General features: G+C 38.2%; 1 protein-coding gene across 13 annotated transcripts in view; it reads left to right on the top strand.

Annotated features, from left to right (window-relative positions):
- Nucleotides 1-27,821, top strand: part of NUMB (NUMB endocytic adaptor protein) — a 168,293-nt gene that overhangs the window by 30,303 nt on the left and 110,169 nt on the right. For all 13 annotated transcript variants that reach the window (XM_069488629.1, XM_069488593.1, XM_069488621.1 and 10 more), the window contains exon 2: nucleotides 9,280-9,403. The gene's annotated coding sequence lies outside the window, so the exon portion shown is untranslated. The remainder of the gene's footprint in view (nucleotides 1-9,279; nucleotides 9,404-27,821) is intronic.

Below are 27,821 nucleotides of genomic sequence, written 5' to 3'. Positions count from 1 at the left end.
GAGTCTCACTCTGTTGCCCAGGCTAGAGTGAGTGCCGTGGCGTTAGCCTAGCTCACAGCAACCTCAAACTCCTGAGCTCAAGCGATCCTCCTGTCTCAGCCTCCCGAGTAGCTGGGACTACAGGCATGCACCACCATGCCCAGCTAATTTTTTCTATATATATATTTTTAGCTGTCCATATAATTTCTTTCTATTTTTAGTAGAGATGGGGTCTCGCTCTTGCTCAGGCTGGTCTCGAACTCCTGAGCTCAAACGATCCGCCCACCTCGGCCTCCCAGAGTGCTAGGATTACAGGCGTGAGCCACCGCGCCCGGCCGGGATTTCAGTTCTTGTGTTTACTTTGATCTCAGATTTAGCTCCCCTTTTGGCCATAAACTGTGTATTCTCTAAGGCTCAAATCTCAATAGTTTATTCAGTTTTCTCTTGACTTTCTAATGTAAGTATTCAGATATATCCTGTAACTTCACTTTTTCATTCTTCTTCCTTGTACTAGATAGCTTGAAATTTTTGCTGAAGAGAAGAGAATTTACATAGGAATTTATTTGACTTTAATCTTAAGTCATTGTAAACTTAGGCACAGAAGCTATACGTTTTAACTCTCATGCAGGGTTTAATTATTAGAATACAAAGAACTTACATAGCTGTGATTTCAACTTCAAGGGAGAATATTTACACTTGGTACTATTCTTGGTAAGGGTGCTGAATAATGGGGACTAGGAACAGGAATAATCAAGGTAATATTTTATTTTTAAAAACTCTCATTTTTTATGAACATAGGACTCAAAAATAATAAACAAAATGTTCATTCCAGTCTAGAAGTTGTGATATGATTTGCCCTATTTTGTTTTTTATTGCGGTAAAGTAGAAATAACATAAAAGTTACCATTTTAACTATTTTTAAGTGCATAGTTCAGCAGCATTAGTACATTTCACATTATTTTGTAGCCATCACTACCGTACATCTGCAGAACTTTATCTTTACAAACTGAAACTCTGTACCTATTAAACAATAACTACCCTTTTCCCCCTCCTCCCCAGCCCATGAAACCACATTGTCCTTTTTGTCTGTGATTCTGACTGCTCTGGATATCTCATATACATGGAATTGTACAATATTTGTCCTTTTGTGTCTGGCTTATTTCACTTAGCATAATGCCTTTAAAGTTCATGCATGTTGTAGCCAGTTTCAGAATTTCATTCTTTTTAAAGGCTAATATTCCATTGTATGTATATACTACAATTTGCTTAGCTATTCATCTGTCAATGAAACACTTGAGTGGTTTTCATATTTTGGTTATTATGAATAATGCTGCCTTAAACATTGGTGTACTCTTTTTTTTTAGTTTTTATGTTATAAATGTATTTTTAGTCAATAATTATAGATCTAATTCCATCATTTTTAGTGGCTGTATAGGATTTCAATGAATGGATAAGCCATGGTTTGTAGACATTTTTCTTGCTAACAGTTTTTGCTATTATAAATAATGCTGTGATTCATTTATCTATCATATATTTATTGATCACCTACTATGTACCAGCTATATTTAGTGGCTCCTTTATACATACATATTTGCAGTCTTATTTATTTAGGATAAATTTTCTAGAAGTGGAACTGTTGGGTCAAAGGATGGGCATATTTTGCGGTGTGATTTTTTTTTTTTTTTTTCTAAAAAGCTTTTATACTGATAAACCATTATTGGATACAGACCCAATAATAACAAGTAGGAGTGCCAGGTTCCCCACACCTTATACAACATTAGGCATTACTGATCTTTTTAGTATTTGTCAATTTGATGTATTTATTTGCATCTCTTTGGTTACTAGTGAAGTTGAACATCTGGTTACTAGTGAAGTTGAACATCTTGTGTTTTTGATTTTATTTCTTCCTTTGTCAGTGGCGTGTTCGTGTATTTCTGCCCATTCCTTGTTCTTAACAATTAGTAAGAGCTCTTTGCCGGGCGCGGTGGCTCACGCCTGTAATCCTAGCACTCTGGGAGGCCAAGGCGGGTGGATTGCTCGAGGTCAGGAGTTCAGGACCAGCCTGAGCAAGAGCGAGACCCCATCTCTACTAAAAATAGAAATAAATTATCTGGCCAACTAAAAATATATGTAGAAAAAAATTAGCTGGGCATGGTGGCACATGCCTGTAGTTCCAGCTACTTGGGAAGCTGAGGCAGTAGGATCGCTTAAGCCCAGGAGTTTGAGGTTGCTGTGAGCTAGGCTGACGCCACAGCACTCAATCTAGCCAGGGCACCAAAGCGACACTCTGTCTCAAAAAACAAAAAAAACAATTAGTAAGAGCTCTTTATACATTAAGGATATTAAATCTTTGTTTTATGTTTTAAATATTCTCCCAATTTGTCATTTGTTTCTTAAGTTTTTTCATAATGCCTTTTGCAATGGAGATGTTTTACATTTTTATAGTCAAATTTATTAGTCTTTTTCATTAGGGAAAACGAGGTGTATAAGGTAGGTAAGGAATCGAAACTTTTTTTTTTTTTCTTTTTTCAGAGACAGAATCTGATTTTTTTGCTCTGTTGCCCAGGTGAGAGTGCAATGGTGTCGTCATGGCTTGCTGCAATCTTAAATTCCTGGGCTCAAGCAGGAATCTTCCTACCTCAGCGTCCCAAGTAGCTGGGACTACAAGCGACAGCCACCACTCCCGGCTAAGTTCTGTGCTGCTTAGGCTGGTCTGGAACTCCTGGATTTAAGCAATCCTCCTACCTCAGTTTTCCTTAGTGCTGGGATTACAGGCGTGAGCCCCCCATGCCTGGCCTTAACCAATTTTTTAAGTGAAAATCTTCATAGAGATTGATGAAAATTCTTTTAAACCAATATTTACCATAGAAAACAAAGTACATATATTCAAACTAATTTGCTTTTTATTGATCTCTAAGGGTTAGGGATGTTATTTCCTTGTTCCTTGTTAATTTATGTATGTAGAATATGGTAGATGGGAGAACTGATACACTAACACCATAAGATAGTCTAGAATATGCGTGCTCTGGAAATTTCTTGCATTGTGTGTCTTAATTAGAGGTTATTTAAGTAGTTGCTGCTTCAATTGATATTTCTGTGGTTATTAGCTGCCTTTGCCTTTTCTAGTCCCTAAATCACATTCCTGAGAACCTTGTTACTCCTTTTCTGTTCTAATCTATTCTCTCCTTTTCTCTATCTTGTTGGTATATCTGGTTAGTAGTGTGTCTTTTCTCCTTTTCTATGCTTTTATCCTTTTCTTTTCCTTTTGTTTCTTTCACCTATTTTGACTTGAGCTAGGTAAGAATTGAAAACAGTTATTCTGATTTTGAAGAAATGAATCATACCATATAATCTTTATGTAGACGTTCTGTTCAGCAGAGTACCGTTTAGGCTTCCTTAAGCTCTCTTGAACAACTCTCTTGAACAGTTGATTTTGCTAGCTGGATGATAGTGTATATGTGGAAGAAGTATTGTCATTTGGTCTGTGTGATAATGAAATAAAGATATGATAAAAATGTAGTTAGTTTTATGAACTTAATAGTGAACCTGCCTTGTGACCTTGATCAACTCATTTAAAGTAGCTTATTTTACATTTTGTAAATTTAGGTGATCTCATATTTTAGCTTCCGTTTCCCTAGATAGAATTTTACTTACATAGCAGATGGAAGAGCCAAAGATTTAACAGTTGGAGGATTTTCAGAGATCATCTGCTATCTGTTTTGTTCCCTCTACAAATATTTGCCTGGCACTGTTTTAGTCTTAAGGATACAGTGAAGTTCCTGGATTCATAGAGTTTATGATCTTTTATGAAAAGAAAGTTGTGAAGACACTGTGTAATCTTACTTAAAAATTTCCTGGGCTGGGTGTGGTGGTTCACATCTATAATCCTAGCACTTTAGGAGGCCAAGGTGGGAACATCGCTTGAGGCCAGGAGTTCAAGACCAGTCTAGGCAACATAGGGAGACTTTACAAAAAAATAAGAAAATTAGCTGGACATGGTGGCCAGGAATTTGAGGTTGCAGTGAGCTATGATGACACCATTGCACTCTAACCCAGGCAATAGAGTGAGACTATTTCTCAAAAACAGTAAAATAAAATGAAGATTCCTGCTTTATTTTGGTGGGTCTTAATATACTCTAAAAAAAAAAAAAGATCTGGTCCCTTATATGCCATTGGAAATGAAGTTCTTCATTGGAAATGAAAAACTATAAAGAAGGAGGAAGGGACACTGAATGAGTAAACTAGCACAGTGCCTCTTAAAATTTTCTATGTGTATGAATCATCTGAGGATTTTGTTAAAATCCTGATTCTGATTCAGTAGGTCTAGGGTAGCTGCAGTCCCCAACCTTTTACTGGTCTGTGGGCTGTTAGAGACCGGGCCACAGAGCTCTGCCATACCACCCCATCACCCCCCCATGGGAAAATTGTCTTCCATGAAACTTAGGAAGGGAGGCGGGCAGTGCACAGCAGGAGGTGAGTGGCAGGGGAAGCTTCATCTGTGTTTACAGCTGCTCCCCTCCCCTTCCCATAGCTGGCATGACTGCCTGAGCTCCACCTTCCCCCCACCTCCAGCCGTGGACAAATTGTCTTCCATGAAACCAGTCCCTGGTACCAAAAAGGTTGGGGACTGCTGTAAGGGAAGGACCAAGATTCTGCATTTCTAACAAGCTTACAGGTGATGCAATGCTAGTGGTCTGTGAACCACACTTTGAGTAGCAAAGAATTAGTATGTAATTAAGAGAAAAGAAGCATATCCTGCTCTTATTTTGAAAGGGTTTTTTTGAGCCATGAAGCACTAGCCTGCCCTTGGTGAAGTGAAATTATTATATACGAAGGGGATATTAAGGAGGTGATCAACACCTTTTTTTTTCCCTTTGAGACAGTCTTGCTCTGTTGCCTGAGCTAGAGTGTTGTAGCGTCAGCTTAGCTCATAGCAACCTCAAACTCATGGGCTCAAGCGATCCTCCTGCCTCAGCCTCCCGAATAGCTGGGACTACAGGTATGCACCACCATACCCGGCTAATTTTTTATATTTTTAGTTGCCTGGTTAATTTCTTTCTACTTTTAGTAGAGATGGGGTGGGTGGGGGGTCTTGCTCTTGCTCAGGCTGGTCTCGAACTCCTGACCTGAAGTGATCCTCCTGCCTCAGCCTCCCACAGTGCTAGGATTACAGGCATGGACTACCACACCTGGCTAACACCTAGTTTTTTACTAGCATCCAGAATTGAGGTTGGGTAGTGGATGGGTCTAAAACTTTTGAAAAGATACTGGGGCTGGCAAGATAGATCTTGCAGGTGAAGATCTTCAGGTAAGAAAAGTAAATATCTAGTCAGATAAGCAGAATTTATAAGAATTAAGTGTTGACCAGTACGACTTAATTTATAATTGGGAAGGTTACCTCCACCCTGCCCTTTATGCTTTGTCTAACTGGTACAGTGATTCTAGTAAAAAAGAAAGAATATGTGCTGTGGTCCGCCCTCCCCCCCCCCAACTAGATAATGTAATTTTTTCCATAGGCACATTCCGTGTGGAGAGTTTGTCACATTTCCTTGTTTTCCAGGTCTGAGTAAAGCTTAAATGTTGTGCTTAAATTGCTTTTCTCCGATCTCTTCCCCAAGTGGCAGTTACCTAGAGTGTAAGCAATCTGGTTGTTCATTTATTTTCATAAAATTAGCAAAAGACTCTTAATCTTGGAGATGGTATAAAACGTCACAGTGGATATTGAACATTTATCCATAGAGGAAAATTTGGCAAACAAAATCTTTGAACCTACAGCCTTTTATTTAGTTGGGTTCTGTGAATTCACAGTGCCAGTGTTTCTAAGCATGTTTTTAGAAATTTAGATTTTTTTCCTTTATGGTACTATTAATATTTTAGAAATAATCCCTTTTCATATTTCCTGTTTAATATAACACCTAGCCTTCTCTAATCCCAAAACAGTGTGTGATTACTAACATCCATAATTTATTATGGCTCCTTAACTAATGTCATTAGAATATTGATTTCCTTGAAAATGTACTAGTTACAAGACAGTAAGGAGACTTAGTTTATCGTGCTGTTATGGAGGCAGAGATGTGAAATGTAATCATGGAAGAATGTAAAGTGTAATCATGGAAGAAATCTAAATGTTGCTTTAATTATATTGGCTCCTTCAGTGTTCATTTTGGTCAAATGCTTGTCAGTTGTTTTTGCTAGTGTGACAATGTGGTTTCTTGCATATCTGAAAAGCATTTACAATACCTGTTACTTCTCTGTGTTTTGTTGGTATTTGGTTCTCTTTTAACACAACTGTTAAAACTGGAAGTTAAACATCAGAAGCATTAGTCTGTTCAAGAATCAGGCCAATGAAGAAATGAAGTGAAACACATTGTTGGCTAAAAATACATTTTGCAAATGACGTCTGTAATTGTTTTATTAGAGCATCCAGAAAAAATGAAATACAGCTGTTCTTATTCTGTGTGGGTTGTTTTCATTTTTTGTTTTTGTTTTGAGCCAGGGTCTCACTCTGTTGCCCAGGCTGGAGTACAGTGTTGTGATCACAGCACCCTGTAGTCTTGAACTCCTGGGCTCAAGCAATCCTCCTGTCTCAGCCTCTTAAGTAGCTGGGATTACGGACATGAACCACCATGCCTGGCTCAAACAAGTTTCTGATGCTTCCTAGTTTTTAACTAATTTTTCTTCTAAGACTGTGTAAGCCTTTCTTGTATACTCTGAAAATTCAAGGTAGTAATACCTGGAATGAAGAATAAATGAAAAAGAAATTACAGATAAGCCTAACATTGAGATAATTAAATTTAAAACAGTAAGAGTCAGTGACTACTTAATATTATAACACCACATTGGTTTCAGGACAGGGACTGTATCATATATTTGTGTTTGGCACATATAATAAAGACCTCTTTTTTTTTTTTTTTTTTTCCTAAGGAATCATTAAGAGCAAATACTTCCACTTCTGATAAAATCTGACATTTAAAAACAAAAAGTTATTTAGTTAAAAAATAAAAAAGCAAGCTCCAGAGTCAGGCAACCTGATTTATTTTATTATTATTATTTTATTCTAGCCCTACCATGTAGTAATTTTGTGATCTTGGAAGTTACTTGACTTATCTGTGCCTCAATTTTCCTAGTTATTAAATGAGAATATTTATAGTCAAAAATTTTATAGGAGGAGTTGTCAGGATTAGATAGGATAATCCATAGAAGGTGCTTAGAAGAACTTTTGGCAAATAATAAATGCCTATTTAGTATAAGCTGCTGCTTGTCTTATTCAGGAACAACACTATTGCATTGTCTATGGTGAATTTATCTTGCTTCCCCCCCCCCTTCCCTCCCTCCTCATTTTGCTTTTTGAAACAGGCATACATACTCAGATTTCAGTATGACAGATGTGGGTACTTAAAATACACACTTGAAATGATTTTGAATAAAAATTCTAAGGATTTTTACTTTTAGCTACTATAATTCTTTTAAAAATAGAGAAACAATTCATTAATCCATTCAATCAATTATTTTTTCTTTTTCTTTTTTTTTTTTTTTTTGAGACAAAGTCTCGCTCTGTTGCCTCAGGTAGAGTGCAGTGGCATCATCATAGCTCACTGCAACCCCAAACTCCTGGGTTCAAGCCATCCTCTTGCCTCAGCCTTCCCTCGGGGTCCAGAGTAGGTGGGACTACAAGGCACGCACCACCACACCCATCTAATTTTTCTATTTTTAGTAGAGATGGGGTCTGCTCTTGCTCAGGCTGGTCTTGAACTTCTGAGCTCAAGCAATCCTCCTGACTTGGCCTCCCAGAGTGCTAGGATTACAGGCATGAGCCACTGCACCCAGCCCAATTATTTTCTCTAATAAACTATTAATACCTGCTATTAGGTGTTGTCATAGGAGCTAGGAATATAAACTGGAGCAAACTTGGTTATGACATTCACCTGCTTAGAAGCTAGTGAAGAAAAGTACCACTGAGTTTTACAGTGTGTTAAATAAATAAATAATTACAGTTTTGTAAATAACCCCTTTTGCAGTAGATCATTATTAAAATAATGATTTTGTCTTCTTTTTTTTTTTTTTTGAGACAGAGTCTCACTCTGTTGCCCGGGCTAGAGTGCCGTGGCATCAGCCTAGCTCACAGCAACCTCAAACTCCTGGGCTCAAGCAATCCTCCTGCCTCGGCCTCCCGAGTAGCTAGGACTACAGGCATGCGCCACCATGCCTGGCTCATTTTTATGTGTATATATATATATATATATATATACACACACACACACACACACACGTGTGTGTGTGTGTGTGTATATATATATATATGTACATGTGTATATATGTATTTTTTTTTAGCTGTCCATATAGTTTCTTTCTATTTCTAGTAGAGATGGGGTCTCGCTCTTGCTCAGGCTGGTCTTGAACTCCTGAGCTCAAACAATCCGCCCGCCTCAGCCTCCCAGAGTGCTAGGATTACAAGCGTGAGCCACCGCGCCCGGCCCAGATACTAGAATTTCTAAAAAGAATTTTAGATTGCTTACATAGGGTTACAAGTTTTTTGTTTTCACTCTGTGGCATATTTAAAAAACTGCTGCTATCACATCATCTCATAAAAAACCGTTTTAGCATCAAAAGAGTAGGAAGGACATCTCACAGTAAGCACAATTGGTAACTTTACACACATTTTTTTGATCATGGCTGGCACTCGTTTAAGGATTATAATAATATTTCAGGAGCCACTATTTCATTCAACCCTCTCCTTTCAGAGATGACAAAATTGAGCCCAGAGATATCAAAGTTATTACAGCAAGGTAGAATGATAACTCAGAAGTTTAGAACCCAGGTATTTTGACTCTCAGCCCCAGATTTTGATTCTGTTCCCTCAATATCACATGATCAGACTTAGGCACAGAGAATTTATGACTTACCTAAGATCATACAGCTCTTAAGAAAGTAGAGCTGGAACCTGAATCTACCTTGTCCAGCTCTATTTTTAGAGAAACCTGTGCATTCACTTCCATGCATCTTTTTGTTTGTTTGTTTTTGAGACAGAGTCTCGCTCTGTTGCCCAGGCTAGAGTGTCATAGTGTCAGCCTAGCTCACAGCAACCTCGAACTCCTCCTGGGCTCAAGTGATCCTCCTGCCTCAGCCTCCTGAGTAGCTGGGACTAGAGGCATGAGCTACCATGCCTGGCCACTTCCATGTATCTTAATCAACTTTAGTCCTCACTCAACTACAGAGATTGAATTAATAAGCGATTGAAAGGAGTTGTGCGATTGAAAGGAGTTGTCCGTATTTAGGATTTTGTTTCCTTGAAAATTTCAGATTTGGAGCTTAAGCAGCGTCCAGGGAAGAGTGCCTGCTGCTGTTGCAACCCAAGATCTTGATACATATCCATAGATTGGAATATTGGTGGGCCAGCAGTCCTCAGACACCTCACTTAGGACAGGTAAGTGAAAGAGATACCTGAGGCTAAGAAGAGCGATTGAATGCTAACTGCTAACAGTCTTTCTTTCTGTTTCTAGTAAATGCAAACAGTTGATTGCCTTTAAAAATATAATCCTTTATCCTAGTAAAAAAACATTTGGAATCTTAGGTGGGTGGGGCAAAACATTTTCTTAATTGTAAAATATGTGTCAATATATTAACAGTGGTCAAACTTAGAGTAATTAATTTTTTTTCTTTCCCTTGTCCAAACAGTATTTATGAGCTTGTGTTACAGTTATCTATTGTTGTGTAACAAACTACCTCAAACTTAGAGGCTTAAAACATAAGTCATTTATTTTGCTCGTGTATCTACAATTTGAGCAAGGTTTACTTGGTGGGGATGCTTGTCTGTTAACATGTGGCATGAGGTGGGGTGGCCAGAAGGGTGGGGGTGACTCAGTGGCTCACGTGTTTGGTGGTTAATGTTGGCTGGAACCTCAGCCTGGGCTGTTGGCCAGGACACCTTCACGTGACTTCTCCTTGTGGCTGCTTGGCTTCCTCCCAGCATGGTGGCTGGGTTCCAAGAGAGAGCATCCCAAGAGAGGAAGGTGAAGGTGCATAGCATATTTGACTTAGCTTTGGAAGTCACATAGTATTACTGTGCTCTATTCTATTGGTTGAGGTATTAATAGTTATGAGGATCCATTCTGGTTCCAAAGAGGGAAATGGACATAGACCCCACTACTTGAAGGGAGCAGTATCAACATCACATTGTAAGAAGAGCATGTGGGATGGAATCTACTGTTCTGCCACAGTTTGTATTACTTTTAAGATAATATAAATAATGTGTGTAATATATGGAAAAGAGGAAAATTGCAGGAAATTATGGTGTATGAGTCCAGTAAGAATTTGATATGCTTTTCTTTTCTTTCTTTCTTTTTTTTTTTTTTTTGAGACAGAGTCTCACTCTGTTGCCCCAGCTAGAGTGCAGTAGTGTCATCATAGCACACTGCACCCTAAAACTCCTGGACTCAAGTGATCTTTCTGCTTCAGCCTCCCGGGTAACAGGGACTACAGGCCTGCACCACCACACCCAGCTAATTTTTCTATTTTTTATAGAGACAGGGTCTCGCTGAGGCTGGTCTTGAACTCCTGAACTCAAGTGATCCTCCTGTCTTGGCCTCCCAGAGTGCTAGGATTACAGGCGTGAGCCACCATACCCAGGCCCTGAAGTCAGTATTGTAACCCAAGTCCTCCTATCCTAGTTTCCACGCTTCTCTCTGATTTGAACACTACTTCCTCCCTAGATGTTTTTCTCCCTGCTATAAGTTTGTCCTAGTAATCCGGTAGGATATTTTATTTGTAGTGATTTATACCTTCTAGTATATATCCTACTTTTTGTATTTTTTTAATGCTGCAAGCTTGTTGAAGGTATGTTCCTGCTATTTTCCATATTTTGTTTGTATTGTGACTTATGCAGAAAAAGTATCAAGCAAATATTTCTTGGATGAATAAAAATGATTATTGATAAGAAAAGACTTCAGAAGTAGGAGTTTTTCAGTAGCTGTTACTGTGTTTTAGTTCATGTTGAGCCATGGGTTCTCAAAATAGTTATCTGCCTGAAATTTGGCATCTACGTTAAGAAATAACGAATACAATTTTGTGGAAGTATAACAACCTTATTAAAACAAGTATTGGCATGGTTCTGAGGATTACAGGAAAATACATCTAAAGCTGTAGCACAGTGCTTGGGACATATAAGTGTTACTTTTTGTTGTTAACAGTATTATTGATAACCAACAGTAAGGTTTGATTTATTAACCAGTTTTCCTCCTGACTGTAGTTCAATGAAATTTAGAAATATGTATATGTTCCAATTTGAGAAAAATCAGTATTTGAAAATCTGCATTTACTAAGAAATTAAAGTAGGGAATGGCCTTTCACTTTATCAAATATTTTTAAAATGTTTAACATTTTTCCCTGATTATAAAAACATACATAATTATTGTAAAAGTAATTACTTCCACGAGAGTAGGGATTTTTGTCCCCTTGTCAGAACTATATCCCCTTTACCTAGAATAGTATTTAAATGCCAACTCTGTTGCTCACTGAGCTCTGAGACCTTGGAAAGTGTACTTAAAATTCTAAGCCTCTGTTTCCTCATCCGAAAAACAGGGAGAACATAGAGCATATAGAACATAACAATTACCTTTATAGTCGTTACGATTCAATGGGATAATGTGTGAAATCCTGGTACATTATATGCTTGCTTAATTAAAATATATTTGAAAGACAATATAGGGTAGGTTAAAGTTTTTTAATATGTACTTTGTTACTCTTTTAACCCTTGATATAATTTTCCTGCATCCGGAGATGATCAAGATTTGTATAATTCCTTGTTAGATTCAGAATTGTTAACTTTTTTTTGGAGCATTTAGAAATAGCTCCCCCAAGCCATTGTTCTAAGGAAAGTCTTGCCTCACTATTTTTTTTAATGTGATGCCACAATACCTAGTATGAGATTGAGTCATTTTGTTTGTTTTGTTTTTTAAAAGAGCATTAATTTGTTTTGAAAGGAGCAGGCAAGGAAAGGCTTGAGGGCAGTCATGTGATATGCTAAGACTTCTATGCTATTAGAAATACTCTTGGAGTTGTTTCTTTATAAGGTTCTTTTAAAGCCTGCTGATAGTTTGACCCCAGGCATGCAGAAAGAAGGTTTTTGGGATTGAGCCATTTTGGGAGTTTAAGATTTTCATTAGTAAACAGAATAAATGATGCAGAAATCCTATGTAGAGCAAGCAGACAACTAGGGTTGAAGGAGCTGAAAAAGAGCTTTCTCTAAGCGATCCTACCAGGGATAACACTGGGTTCTCTTAATGATATTAATAATACCAACTGCTGTTTACTGTGCATTTATTTTGTACTAGATGCTATGTTAAGCCATTTATATATTTTCTTATTTAATCCTTATGAGGTAGGTGGTTTTACAAATGAGGAAACTGAAGTCTAGATTGGTTAAATGACTTTGAAGGCAAGAATGAGAATTGAAGTCTAAGGTTGTTTTATTCCAAAGGTTGAGTGTGTTCTTACTACTGCCCATATACTGATTTGAGTATCTTTTAGTTGTAATAACTGTCTGTATTTTTTAGCCCAAGGAATAGATGTTAAATTGGACTTCTGAGAGAGCAGAAGGGAAGATGGATTTTTATAGTCATCTTATATGCTTGGGTTTTTGTTTCGTTTTTTTCTCACTCTCTTGCCCTGGGTAGAGTGCGGTGGCATCATCATAGCTCACTACAAACTCCAAATCCTAGCTTCAAACAATTCTCCTGCCTCAGCATCCCGAGTAGCTGGGACTATAGGCGCGCACCATCACGCCTAGCTAATTTTTTCTATTTTTAGTAGAGATGGGGGTCTTGCTCTTGCTCACGCTGGTCTCGAACTCCTGAGCTCAAGCAGTCCTCCCGCCTTGGCTTCCCAGAGTTTTAGGATTACAGGTGTGAGCCACCGTGCCTGGCCTATATGCTTGTTTTATAGTATGGCATTGTTGTATGTATATGAGAAAGTTTTAGGCAGACAGTAATTGATAACTTCACAGCTGTGTGTTTAAAGTTGAAGGCAATTATTTCAACTTCAGGTTAATCCCAGCATAAAGGATCAGTTTTAATTGTTTTATCCTAACAAGTTATATCTAAGTTTTCTTGTGTTATATTTGCCTGTAAAACACCATGGGGAACTAAATTTTGACATTATTCTTTTTCCCTTTTAAAGGAAACTTTGTATGTGAAAAAAGGGACTAAGAGATTATCCTCTTTATGTTACTTTCTTTTTTAGGGAAAATGATTTATCTGTATAGATTTTGACTCATAACATAATTACTAAGCACAGAAAATGACTGAAAATTTTGAGGTAGCTCTAAGTTTTTTTTTTTTTTTTTTCTTTAAAGAGATGGGGTCTCACTCTGTTACTCAGTATGGAGTGCAGTGGTGAAATCTTAGCTCACCATATCATTGTAACCTTGACTTCCTGGGCTCAAGTGATTCTCCTGCCTCAGCCTCCAGAGTAGCTGGGACTAGACTACAGATATGTGCTACTACACTTGGCTTTTTTTTCTTTTCTTTTTTTTTTGATGTTAGAAACAGGGTATTGCATAGGATGGTCTTGATCTACTGGCCTCAAGTGGTCCTCTCTCCTCCCAAAGCACTGGGATTATAGGTAGGAGCCAATGTGCCCAGTCCCCTAAGTTAGTTTTTTATTGCACTTTGTTTTGAAGATCTTTTAGGCCGGGCGCGGTGGCTCACGCCTGTAATCCTAGCACTCTGGGAGGCCGAGGTGGGCGGATCGTTTGAGCTCAGGAGTTCAAGCCCAGCCTGAGCAAGAGCGAGACCCCATCTCTACTAAAAACAGAAAGAAATTATATGGACAGCTAAAAATATATATAGAAAAAATTAGCCGGGCATGGTGGTACATGCTTGTAGTCCCAGCTACTCGGGAGGCTGAGACAGGAGGATTGCTTGAGCCCAGGAGTTTGAGGTTGCTGTGAGCTAGGCTGACACCATGGCACTCACTCTAGCCTGGGCAACAGAGTGAGACTCTATCTCAAAAAAAAAAAAAAAAAAAGATCTTTTAATAGTTAAAGTTCAGTTCAACATATTTGTATTAACCAACTTAGTGTAAGATATTGAGGTAGATAAGAGATGGGAGCCAAATGTCACACTCTTAAAGAATTTTAAATCCATTAGGGGAAATTGAATTTGTAAATAACTAATTATAGAAAAAAGGCAGTGTATTAATTGTGGTACTTCTTGAATTCATAGGTGAGAAATGTTCTTTCTGACTTTTTTCATAAATAAGGGTATGGTGTTTGAGCTGTGTCCTGAAGATTAGGTAGTAGTCTAAAAAAGAGGTGGTTCTGTGTAGAGTGGTTGGTTAAAGATGAGAAAGAATGGTAGGTGCCCCCTTGTTTATTAGAGGTATGAATGGTTTCTGAATTCTTTTCATTCTTTCTTTTCTTTTTTTAAGACTGGACGTATTTAAGTAGGTTTTTTTTTTTTTCTTTTTTCAATTAATATAGAAAGAGAAGTGGGAGAGGGGAGGGAATATTTTAATTTGAAGGGCATCAAAAAATTTTCACAAGTTTTATTTTGGTTATTGTATTTTTCAGTTCTAAAGTTTGTTTGGCTTTTCTTTATGTCTTCTATTTCTTGGCTGATAATTTCTATTTTAATATTTATTTTAAGGCCGGGCACGGTGGCTCACACCTGTAATCCTAGCACTCTGGGAGGCCGAGGCGGGAGGCTCACTTGAGGTCACAAGTTTGAGGCCAGGCTGAACAAGAGCAAGACTCCTATCTCTACTGGAAAAAAAAAAAATTATTTTAAGAGTGTTTGTTGTTCATTGGAGCATTTTTACAGTAGCTGCTTCAAAGTACTTGTCAGATAATTCCAATATCTATGTCCATGTCTTCATTGGTGTAATATTTTCCCACAAATTAAGATTTTTGTGGTTCTTCTTGTACCAAGCAATTTTGGTTTTTACCCTAGACATTTTGAGTATTATGCAATGAGATTCTGTGTTTTCTCTATATTCTATGAAGAATGTTGATATAACTTTCTGTGGGTTGTGGTTCTATGTAAATTCGGTTTTCAGAGCTTTGGCAGTGCTGTTCAGATCTGTTTTGTTCCACAAGTGTTCCACCCAGTGGTCAGTCTGCAATCTGGATGGAGGACTACTTATCTCAGTTTTCGAAGTTTATATTATGCTAATTAGTATCAGATCCATACCTACACAGATTGAGGGTGAGCCCAGGAGTTCATAAACAACTTTATAGGGTCACTTTCTGAGAGAGACAGAGAGAGAGAGAGAGAGAGAGAGAAGAGGGGAGTAGAGAAAGAAGAGAAAGAAAAGAAAAGAAAGATTGATTGATTCCCTTCCCTTCCCTCAGAATTTTTGCTCCTGGAGGCTTTTCATCCCCAAATTCTCTTGCTGTTACTATTGCCCCCATCATGGATGAACTGGGTTGGGATTTGAGAGTATGGAGAGAAAGGAAAGTAAAAAAATACCCAAGGGACTTCCTTTGCTTTGTCTGAGCTTTAGGAGTTCCCTTTTCTGGCCTTGAGCCAGAGCTAGAGGGTTCTGTTTCTCTCTCTGCCTGCATCATAGTACTCACTTCTGGGCTTTGGGTTGTGTTGAGTTTTGGCTGGGGGATGCTAGAGGGAAAAAAAATGGTAAACTCAGAGCTGGTTTGGGGATACTTGGAATTCTTGTGTTCTTCCTGGATCCATTTGTGATATTTACATTTTAGAGCTTCAAATGACTGTTCATGCATTCTGTCCCAGTTTAGTTCAGTGGAAGATAAAGGGAAGTGTATTTGTTGCATCTTACCAACTGGAAATCTTCCCAACATTTTTGTTTTAACTTTTTATTTTGAAATAATTTTAGATTCACAAGAAATTATAAAAAGAGGGCAAAGAAGTCCTGTGTGCCCTTTACCCAGTTAGCAAAACCAGGAAATTAACATTAATGCTAATTTTTTATTATGGAATATTTCAAATGTATAAGAAGATTGAAAGACATATGTTGAACATCTGTATATCCCTTACTGATAAGTCAATACTTTCTCATGTTTTCCCCACCTGCTTATATATATATGTATCTATCTAGATATATATATATATATATATATATATATATAAAATCTAATATGCATGTATTCTTTTCTGTATCAACCACTTGAAAGTAAGTTGCACACATCATGGTAATTCACCCTTAAATAATTCAGTGTGCATTTTCTAAGAAAAAGGACATTATATATATATTTTTTTTTTTTTTTTGAGACAGAGTCTCACTTTGTTGCCCAGGCTAGAGTGAGTGCCATGGCGTCAGCCCAGCTCACAGCAACCTCCTGAGCTCAAGGGATCCTCCTGTCTCAGCCTCCCGAGTAGTTGGGACTACAGGCATGCACCACCATGCCCGGCTAATTTTTTCTATATATATTTTTAGCTGTCCATATAATTTCTTTCTATTTTTAGTAGAGATGGGGTCTCGCTCTTGCTCAGGCTGGTCACGAACTCCTGAGCTCAAACGATCCGCCCTCCTCGGCCTCCCAGAGTGGTAGGATTACAGGCGTGAGCCACCGCGCCCGGCCAAGGACATTATATTTTAATAAACATTTAATAAATGCAAACTATTTTTCTCTATAATCCCAATACCATTATCATACCTAAGAACTTTTTTTGGAGAGGAGTCTTAATGTTCCAGGGCTTTTGTTTTGAAGTACATTATCTCTTTAAGGCTTATATTATTGTTCAAGGAGGTGGCCCTCCTGATGATATATACTCTTGATGATTATTTTGAGAGTCTGGACTCTTACCATGTGTGCAATTTAGAGCCCAGGGAGCTTCCTGATTCTGTATTCTTGTCTCTCATTCTTCCCTCAGCTCAGTCTTATCATAGCTCTCTGAGCAGATACTCATTAGAATAGTCCTTATCAGGAGATTGTAAACTTGTCAGACTAATTTAGGACTAGCATGTGACTTTGTTTTTAATTATTAGTCAAGGAATTGCTTACAGTTAAAATTGTGGCAGAGTTTCTGATATGGTGATGTATAATGGTTGTATCAAGCTGTAAGCAATTGAAAACCTGACTACAAGGCTTAGACAAAGATTTGTTTTTCTTTCTTACCTAAGTCTGGAAATAGGAAGTTACTCATTTTGCTTCAGTGGCGCAACATTGTTGGGGCCCATATCTTTGTGATGTGCATGGCCTTTATGGTTCTAAGGTAGCTGCTGGAAGAAGTCAAAAGGATCGTGCCAAGCAAAAGTTTTCTTATAAGTGCTTCCAGCAAGTCATTTCTAATGTCTCAGGGGCCAAAACTGAATCATACGGTCACTGCTAGGTGTTTTAACATTTTGGCCTCTGTAGCAAGAGGCAAGGAAGAAGGAAGATTCGGGAATGACTTTTCAAGTAGCCAGTTAATAGTATCTATCACAACATCTGATTGCATTCATTTCACTTCAGAATTGTGTTCATTTTCCTTCAGTGTGATATTTAGCACATAGGTACCTTATAATTACATAATAACATTTTACTGGGTACTGTGAAGAACAAAAGGATGAAAAATAGTAAAAATAATTTTAAATTTAGTTGTGAATATAAGCTTTTGATAATGCAAGGTGAAACTTAGCTTGAATTTTGGGATTTTCGGCAAGTTATTGAACTTATAAGCCTCCATTTCCTCATCTGTGAAATGGGGTAAATAATGTATGACTTCCAGAGTATGAAGGAGATACTTCATATAAAGTATCTAATACAGTGCCTGCTGCATTCTAGGTGCTGCTATGGAAGATACTGTCATTATAATTGTTTGGTAGGTGAACATTGTGGTAGAGTGGAAGAGTATATAGACTTTATAGTGAACGCATTTGATTTGATTCCTGTTTCTACTACACACCTGTGTGGTCTTAGGCAAATCAGTTTCTCTCTGAGATAATTTATTAATGTAGTGTTTATTTCTCAGGGTTGTTAGAAGGATTAGAGATTGTACATGTATAGAGTAGCACTTTAAGGACTCTCAGTAAAAGGCATCTGCTCCTGCTATTTTAAGTTCTTATTTCTGTATTTTTGGATCCATATAACAGATAGGGAATCAATCATTGAATTTACTCTAGAAATTTATTTGTGAGGAGAAGGATATTGTTGATTAGCAGTGAAATTTTTCATCTGTTCAAGAAAAATAGCTGCAGAAACTAGACACTAGATATGAATTATGAGGTCTCTTTCCACCATGATTTTTAAATTTTAAATTTCAGATATTTTGTTAGTGGTTTCCATTGTACATAATGGATGTCCTCTAGTGCTTTTACCACCAGCCTTCCAGATCTGTACTTCTTTTCTGTTTATAGCCCTTTAATGATAGTTGATACACATGTACCAGTCTTCCTGGTGTTTTGTTGTTGTTGTTGTTGTTGTTGTTTGTAAGACTTACTTTTTGTAGAGCAGTTTTAGGTTCATAGCAAAATTGAGCAGAAAGTACAGGGAATTTCCATATACCCAGTGCTCCCATAAACCCAAAGCCTTTTCCACTATCAACAGTACCTACCAGAATGATACTACAAGAGATACGGGAAAAACCAAACCAACACAAACTCAATACAACACAGCACCTCTGGTCACCAAAATGTGTGGGGATTTTTCTGCATCAGCAACCAGTTAATTCAGTAGATACCAACTGGGTGTCCTGTAATTTAACTCAATTCTGACACTATTTACCTGGAGATAGCATCAGATTCCACAAGTTGAGGGCTGTCCCCCACTTCAGATGCCAATTGTAAGTCCAAGATTGTAGCCTGTGTTCTGACCCCCCCGCTATAAACCAGGATTCCCAAACCCCCTCCTTGGGTTAGTTTTCTAGAGTAGCTCACAGAACTCAGAGAAACACTTCACTTCTGTTTACTGATTTATTATAAAGGATATTACAAAGGATACAGATGAACAGCCAGATGGAAGAGATGCATAGGGCATGGTGTATGGGAAGGGGCACGGAGCTCCCTACCTTCTCCAGATGCACTACCTTCTAGGAACCTCCATGTGTTCATCTATCTGGAAGCTCTTCAAATCCTGTTTTTTTTTTGTTTTTTTTTTTTTTGAGACAGAGTCTCGCTCTGTTGCCTGGGCCTAGAGTACCATGGTGTCAGCCTAGCTCACAGTTACCTTAGACTCCTGGGCTCAAGCTCAAACTCCTGGGCTCAAGCAATTCTCCTGCCTCAACCTCCTAAGTAGCTGGGACTACAGGAGTGCGCCACGATGCCCAGCTAATTTTTGCCATTTTTAGTAGAGACAGGGTCTTACTCTTGCTAAGGCTGATCTCGAACTTCTGAGCTCAAACAATCCTCCTACCTCAGCCTTCCAGAGTGCTAGGATTACAGGCATGAGCCACAGTGCCCAGCCCCAAATCCTGTTCTTTTGGATTTTTTATGGAGGCCACATTACATGCACATGATTGATTAAATCTTTGGTCATTGGTAGTCAACTTATCCCTTAGCCCCTCTCTCCTCCCTGGAGGTTTTGGGCTGGGACTGAAAGTCCCAATCCTCTAATTATGCCTTGGTTTTGACCAAGCCCCTATTCTGAAACTATCTAGGTAACTCCAGCCACCAATGCTCTCATTAGCATATTAAAGGCACTCTTATCACTCCTGTGATTCCAAGGGTTTTAGGAGGTGTGTGACAGGAAAGGGGAAGACCAAATATATCACAGGTACATTTGTTATAAATCAATGAACCTACATTGACACATCATTATCACCCAAAGTTCATAGTTTACATTAGGGTTCACTCTTTTTTTTAGGGTTCACTCTTGGTGTTATATATTCCGTTGATTTTGACAAATGTGTAATGACATGCATCCACCATTGTATCATGCAGAGTAGTTTTACTACCCTAAAAATCCTCTGCTCTGCTTATTTATTCTTCTCTCCTAACCCCTGGCAACCACTGATCCCTTTACTGTTTCCATAGTTTTGCCTTTTCCATAATGTCATATAGTTGGAATCATACAATATGTAGCCTTCTCAGAATTGGCTTCTTTCACTCAGTAACATGCATTTAAAGTTCTTTCATGTCTTTTCATGGGTTGATAGTTCATTTCTTTTAAACTCTGAATAATCCATTGTCTGGATGTAGCACAGTTTATCCATTCAGCTACTGAAGGACATCTTGGTAGCTTTCAAGTTTTGGCAATTCTGAATAAAGCTGCTATAAATATCCATGCTCAAGTTTTTGTGACATCCTCCTTTTTTTTAAAATTTTTTTCTTCTCTCTCATATATCCCCAATCTAGTGCATTTTAATATATAGTCATCAGGGATGGGTGTGGTGGCTCACAGCTGTAATCCTAGCACTCTGGGATTACTCAAGGTCAGGAGTTTAAGACCAGCCTGAGCAAGAGCGAGACCCCATCTCTACTAAAAACAACAAATTAACTGGGTGTAGTGGTGTGTGCCTGTAGTCCCAGCCACTGGGGAGGCTGAGGCAGGAGGATTGCTTGAGCCCAGGAGTTTGAGGTTCCTATGAGCTAGGCTGACACCACAGCACTGTAGCCCAGGTGACAGAGTGAGATTCTGTAAAAGAAAACCCCAAAAGCTAATAATAATAATAATAATAATATACAGTCATCCCTTGGTATCTGGAGGGATTAGTTCCAGGAACTCTTGCAGATACCAAAATTCTTAGATGTTGAAGGCCCTGATATAAAATGGTGTAGTATTTGCATATAACCTACTCACATCCTCCCATATTCTTTAAATCATTTCTAGATTACTTATAATACTTAATATAATGTAAATGATGTGTAAATTATTGTTGTCCTTTATTGTTTACGGAATAATTACTAGAAAAAAAAGGTCTGTACATGTTCAGTACAGATGCAGGTTTTTTTCCCCCTGGAATATTTTCAAAATGAGGTTGGTTGAATTCATGGATGCAGAGGTACAGAGGGCTGCCTGTATTTAGTCAGTTTAATATAGATATATGTTTATTTTTGAAATATATTTATACTGTTTTGTGTATATATGTTTTTAATCTGTATAATGGTATTGTGCTCTGAATCTCAGTTATTCTTCTTTGATCAACACTGTCCAAGATTTAAACATACTGTATTTGTATATCTAGTTTACAACTGACTATGGTATAATGCTCCATTGTATATGCATTTCTACATTTTACTTATGCATTTCTCTAATAATAGATACTTGGGTGTGCCTTGAAAACTGCTAACACAAATAGTACTGCTATGAACATTCTTATATATCCCCTGTCGACTTGTACAAAGGTTTCTCTGTGGTATATGTTGAGGAAGGGAATTACTGATTTGTGATACATACATGTACTTAATTTCATTAAATATTACCAGATTGTTTTCCAGAATGACTAACCAGTTTATGCTCCCGCCAGCAGTGTATTAGGGTTCCAGATTCCTTAAATACTCACCAATATTCGGTCTTATCCATTGGTTTAGCCTGGCTAATCTAATGAGTGTATAGTATTTTGTTTTAATTTACATTTCAGTGATTCAGAGTCCAGTTGGGCATCTTTTATTTGTTACCATTTGGATTTCCCCTGCTTATTAACTGAAAAAAGTACTCAAGTAATACATATTTATTGTAGATATTTTTGAAAATATAAAAAGGTCATCCATAATACTCCAATCCAGAGATAATTGCTGTTAACATTGGCTATATTCTTCTGGTTTTTAAATATATACACACATACGCACATTCATATACACATATACATTATATGTATTTATTCATGGGATCATATACATAATTTTATAACTTACATTTTTCCTTTCACAATAATTTATGACTACTCCCCCATGTTGTTAGAATTTTTTCTATAGCACCATGTAATAGGTACATATTCCATTTTGTGGCTTTAAGTTATTTAAGCTTCTGTTTTGGGACATTTATACAATTTTTGGTTTTTCTCTCATTAACAGTACTTTAGTGAACTCTTAATCAAGCCTACATTTTGATGTGGCCAAGCTAGCGGGATTATGCTCGTGCTCCCTTTGCGAAACTGGATTTTATAGCAAGTTGCAGGCTGTCTTAGGCTATTTTCCGCTTGGATTCTAGGGCAGCTGTTAATGCTTCATTTTATAAAAAGACATCTAGCCTTTGATGTTCCAGGGCTAGTGTTCAAAGATTTCTCAGTTGGGCTTGATATCCTTCTTTCTTTTTTTCACTTTGGCAAGGCCAGGTTAGCATAGAAGGATAGTGCAAGAGTAGGCTTAGTCTTATGTTTAAATATCAGTGTCCTCTCTAGAAGGGCTGCTAAACTTCAACTATAAATGTAAATTGATGACTTCATTTTACTTTTCAATTTTTTTTTTTTTTTTTTTTTGAGACAGAGTCTTGCTTTGTTGCCCAGGCTAGAGTGAGTGCCGTGGCATCAGCCTAGCTCACAGCAACCTCAAACTCCTGGGCTTAAGCGATCCTACTGCCTCAGCCTCCCGAGTAGCTGGGATTACAGGCATGCACCACCATGCCCGGCTAATTTTTTTTCTATATATATTTTAGTTGGCTAGATAATTTCTTTCTATTTTTAGTAGAGACGGGGTCTCGCTCTTGCTCAGGATGGTCTCAAACTCCTGACCTTGAGCGATCCACCCGCCTCAGCCTCCCAGAGTGCTAGGATTACAGGCGTGAGCCACCGCGCCCGGCCTACTTTTCAAAATTTTAATAGCTTTCTGTTATAAAAGTGAGAATGCTCATAAAACAAGAAAATATAGAAAACCATAAAAAAAAATTCCCATAATTCTTTTAGCCAAAGATAACTGCTTAATTACCATTTTGCCTTATATCTTTTTAGATGTTTTTCTAGATGTTTTCCAGCTAGCACTGGCTCACCGGAGGCAATAACTAAGGAATTATGCAAGCCCAAATCAGTGGTAGCTTCATATTTGCCATGGTAGGATTAGTTACATCACTGAAATTGGCAAATGCTATAAATCAGGACTTCCTCCTCCCTGGTGAAATTTGCCCCAAGCCAGTTTATCAATACTCCACTGTCTTCCTAGAAGTCCATTGTATAGATAAGTCATTCTCAGTGTGGTCCTTAGGCCAGTAATGTCATTGTTACCTGTGAATTTGTCAGAAATGAGATTCTTAGCCTCCACCCAGATCTACTTAAATCAAAATCTGGTATTGGGGCCCAGCAGTCTATGGTCTTAATAAACCCTTCAGGTGGTTCTGATGCATGCTAAAGTTTGAGAATCACAGGTATAGATGTACATTAATAGCTGATTGGTTTTATGATTTCTGTATGATACATTTCTAGATATATGTTCATTTTAAAGTCTTTAGATGCACATTGCAAAATCATGTTCTAAAAAAGCTGTGCTAGTTTCCATTCTCACCTGAAGTCTACATCAACTCCATTTTAGGCTTTTTCCCATATATGGAGGAAAATAGCTATGTTAAGGATTTTACTTCTCTTTTAGCTAAAGAGAAGTAAATGTATCCATTTAGCCATTCTAGAACTCAGTTCACCTGTATTGCCTTCAATAATAAAGTATTTTAATGTTATTTACATTTTGAGAAAGAAGACAACTGAGACAGGAAAAACTGTGCTTTGCCTGCAGAATACTTACCATGTGTAGCAATACCTGTAGTACCTACTTTAAATTCTTGTGTGAATTAGACTATGCTTCATTTCTTATCTCTGACATGTTAACATCATTCTGAAACATCACTTTAAAATATATTGAGATTCATGGTAGCATCTATTCACAATAGCCAAGATACAGAATCGACCTAAGTGTTCATTGAGAGATGAATGGATAAAGAAAATGTAGTGTATGTATGTGCATTCTTCATATATGTAGTAGAATTCTATTTAACCTTTAAAAAGAAAGAGATCCTGTCATTTGCAAAATGATGGATAAACCTGGAGGACATTATGTTAAGTGAAATAAGCCAGGCACAGAAAGACAAATACACTTCATGATCTCACTTATATGTGGAAACTTAAAAAGTTAAACTCATAGAAGTAGAGAATGGAATGGTGGTTGCCCGGGGCTGGGGAGGAAGGGGAGAAAATAAGGAGATGTTGCTCAAAGGGTACAAAGTTTCAGTTAGGATGAGTAAGTTCTGGAGATCTATTGTACTACATGGTGACTATAGTTAATAATAAGATATATTTGAAAATTGCTAAGACAGTAGATCTTAAATGTTCTTATAACAAAAATTAAGTATGTGAGGTAATGGATATATTAATTGCCTTGATTTAAGCATTTCACAATGTATACATATATCAAAATATCACATACACCATAAATATATATAAAGTTTTATTTGTTGGCTATACATTAATAAAATTAATTTGAAAATTAAATTTAAAAAGATCAGATTAAATACAAAAAACATATTATGACCTGCTGCTGTGAAAGTTGCTACTAATGGTGCTTCCCTATTAGAAGTAGGGAAAAAGATCCAAACAAAGACTTGTAACTCTCCTTGGCTTATCTAGACAATAAGCTGAAAGTACTTTACTTTAAAGACTTTTATTAGATTAGGAGCCAGAATTTGCTACTTGTGAAAAGGATAATTTAGGCAGGTGTGCCATATTTCATTGTCACTGATTGATGATACCTCATGTTTTTTGATTTTACACTTTTTTAAATTAAAAGAGCAATTGCAAACACTAAAACTGGCCTTTATTTCAACCTTTATCAACTTTTTTACTAAACGAGTGCTTTGGACTCAAACCGTTAATTTTATGATGGTATTAGTAGAGTCTGCCGAATTGCCAAGCTTCCAGATTTATACAGCCTCAAAAATCATTTTATTTAGTTAAGCATTCCATAGTTTTGTTCTTACTGCTATTTCCAAAGTTTATGTTTTTGACCTGAATAACTAATTTTCAGAGTTACTGCTCTGAAAGAAATGGTGAACATTACAGTTGAGATGATAATCCCCTTATTTTTATTTTTTTGAGACAGGGTATCACTCTATTGCCCAGGCTGGAGTGCAGTAGTATGATTGTAGCTCACTGTAGCCTCGAACACCCCAGCTCAAGTGATCCTCTTGCCTCAGCCTCTTGAGTAGCTGGGACTGCAGGTGCTTGCCACTATACTCAACAATTTATCTTATTTTTTCTAGTAGAGACTGGGTCTTGCTATGTTGCCCAGGCTGGTCTCAAACTCCTGAGCTCAAGCAATCCTCCTGCCTTGGCCTCCCAGACTGCTGGGATTACAAGAATGAGCCACCAGGCTCAGCCTCCCCTTATTTTTTCATGACTCATCTTTATGACTCTTTCATTACAGAGTGGTAGCTTGAATAGCTGCCTAACCTTAGTCAAGTCACTCAGTTTCTCTGTGCCTTAGTTCAGCAGTTCCCAACGTTTTTGGCACCAGGGACCAGTTTCATGGAAGACAGTTTTTCCACGGAGGTGGAGGTGGGTTGGGGAGGTGGGGTGGGGAGGTGGGGTGGGGAGGTGGCGTAGAGCTCAGGTGGTAATACAAGCCAATGGGGAGCAGCTGTAAATACAGATGAAGCTTTGTTCGCTGGCCAGCTGCTCATCTTCTGCTGTGTAGCTCCCTGGGTTCCTAAGTTTCAAGGAAGACAATTTTTCCACAGATGGGGGGGGTGGGAGGGCCACAGAGCTCTGCAGCCTGGTCCCTAGCAGGCTGCGGGCTGGTACCAATCCACAGCTTGGAGGTTGAGGACTGCATCGTTAGTTCTCTCATTGGCAAAATTGAGCTGCTAATAATCATCTCACAAGATTATCAGGATTAAATGCAATGTAGTATGTAATGTACATGGCACAGTTCACATTGGCACTTAGTAATTGATACATTCCTTTCAACTTCTTCTTCTTTTTTTTTTTTTTTTTGAGGCAGTCTCACTCTGTTGCCCAGGCTAGAGTGCCGTGGCATCAGCCTACCTCACAGCTACCTCCAACTCCTGGGCTCAAGCAGTCCTTCTGCCTCAGCCTCTTGAGTAGCTGGGACTAGAGGCATGTGCCACCATGCCTGGCTAATTTTTTCTATATATTTTTAGTTGTCCAGCTAATTTCTTTCTATTTTTTTTAGTAGAGATGGGGTTTCGCTCTTGCTCAGGCTCATCTCGAACTCCTGAGCTCAAACGATCTACCTGCCTCGACCTCCCAGAGTGCTAGGATTACAGGCATGAGCCACCGTGCCTGGTCCCTTTCAACTTCTTAATGTGAAGTGTTCTTCACAGGTCTCTCCTTACGCCATTTTTGGGTCTCTCCTCCTTTGGAGAATTGGACCTAAGCAATGACTCTTCTTCCCAGAGAAATGTACATGTCTATTAAACTTTACCTGCAGTTTTGGAACTTCATAAACACTTCCCCACTTATGTAATAAAGATTTAATCAGTGAATGGAGGAGTCAATTGCAAATTATTGGTATTATAGTCCAAATAATTATGTAACACTGTGTGGCTAGACTTAGAGATCTGTGCTCACTGTGAACTACAGCTAGTAATGTTCAATCAGGTTAGATATTGACTAAGGCTGCTGCCCCCAACCCCTGGCTGTGGACCAGTATTGGTCAGTGGCCTGTTAGGAACCAGGCCTCACAGCAGCAGGTGAGCGGAGGGCGAGTGAGCGAAGCTTCATCTGTATTTACAGCTGCTCCCCATCGCTGGCATCACCACATAAGCTCTGCCTCCCAACAGATCAGTGGCGGCATTAAATTCTCACAGGAGCTCGAACCTACTGTAAACTGCTCATGCGAGGGATCTAGGTTGCGTGCTCCTTATGAGAATGCAATGCCTTATTATCTGAGGTGGAGCTGAAGTAGTGATGCTAGTGCTGGGGAGTGGCTGCAAATGCAGATTATCATTAGCAGAGAGGTTTGACTGCACAATAAATGTAATGCGCTGAATCATCCCAAAACCATACCTCCTGCCCCTGGGTGTGGAAAAATTGTCTTCCATGAGACTATTCCTTGGTGCCAAAAAGGTTGGGGACCACTGGACTAAGGCACAACTGTCTAATTTCCTGAGGTATCCATTGAAATTTACTTGTAAGCTTGTGAAAAGGACTTTAGTCACAATTCTAGCCATAAAATCAGTTTCCAAGAAACCCTCAAATATGGTAGCTTCTTTCAGATTGCAGGCTACAGCCAAAATGTCATCTTATCTGAAGATTTGCCATTTCTCTTTCAAGTATTATCATAGACAAAGGGGTCTTATTAGAGTCTTTTCATCTTTTCCACCAATTCCACTCTCCATAGTTTTAGTTAGGACACTTAGAGTTGCAGGGGACAGAAACCAGTTTAAGGGGGAAAAAGAGTTATCAGCTCACATAATTGAATAATCTAGTCATATCTGACAGCACAGATTTAGGGGCTCAAATGACTTTGATCCCTTATTTCTCAGCTCTGTTTTTCTTTGCCTTTTGGCCTTCTCCTAAGTGACTTTCTTTATGAAGTCAGAGAGGATGGCTTCAAGCAGTACCAGTTCACATTGGTTTTATAGTTGCAATCCCACAGGAAGCAGGTTAATATTTACCCATAAGAGTCAGAAAAAAATTCCTGGGGAAGACTTTGGACTTGCTTGGGTCATTTAATGTCTTATGTACCTACTCCTCCGTATATGCACAAAATGGGGTAAGAGTGGTTCCCCAATAGAATTGCTAGGCAGATCTACAACATTCTTCTAGGATTATTTTATAATAAAGTACTTGGGTAGAACCCAACTCTCCTCTTGAAAACAGTAGCCCTTTCATCTCTTAGAACATTGAATACGATTACAAAAAACTACACCAACTCCCCCCTTTCCCATTTTGGTACCATTTGATTGCTGAATAACTATTATACATGGTTTTCAATAAATGGTTTCACAGTGTGCACATCTGGGAACTTGTTAATAATACAAATGCTGGGACCTCACCCCAGACCTATGATATTAG

This window comes from Eulemur rufifrons, chromosome 2, assembly GCF_041146395.1.
Source record: "Eulemur rufifrons isolate Redbay chromosome 2, OSU_ERuf_1, whole genome shotgun sequence".
In the NCBI taxonomy this organism is placed as follows: domain Eukaryota; kingdom Metazoa; phylum Chordata; class Mammalia; order Primates; family Lemuridae; genus Eulemur; species Eulemur rufifrons.
The sequence above is the reverse complement of the archived record's forward strand: the minus strand, read 5'-3'. Positions and strand labels throughout refer to the sequence as shown.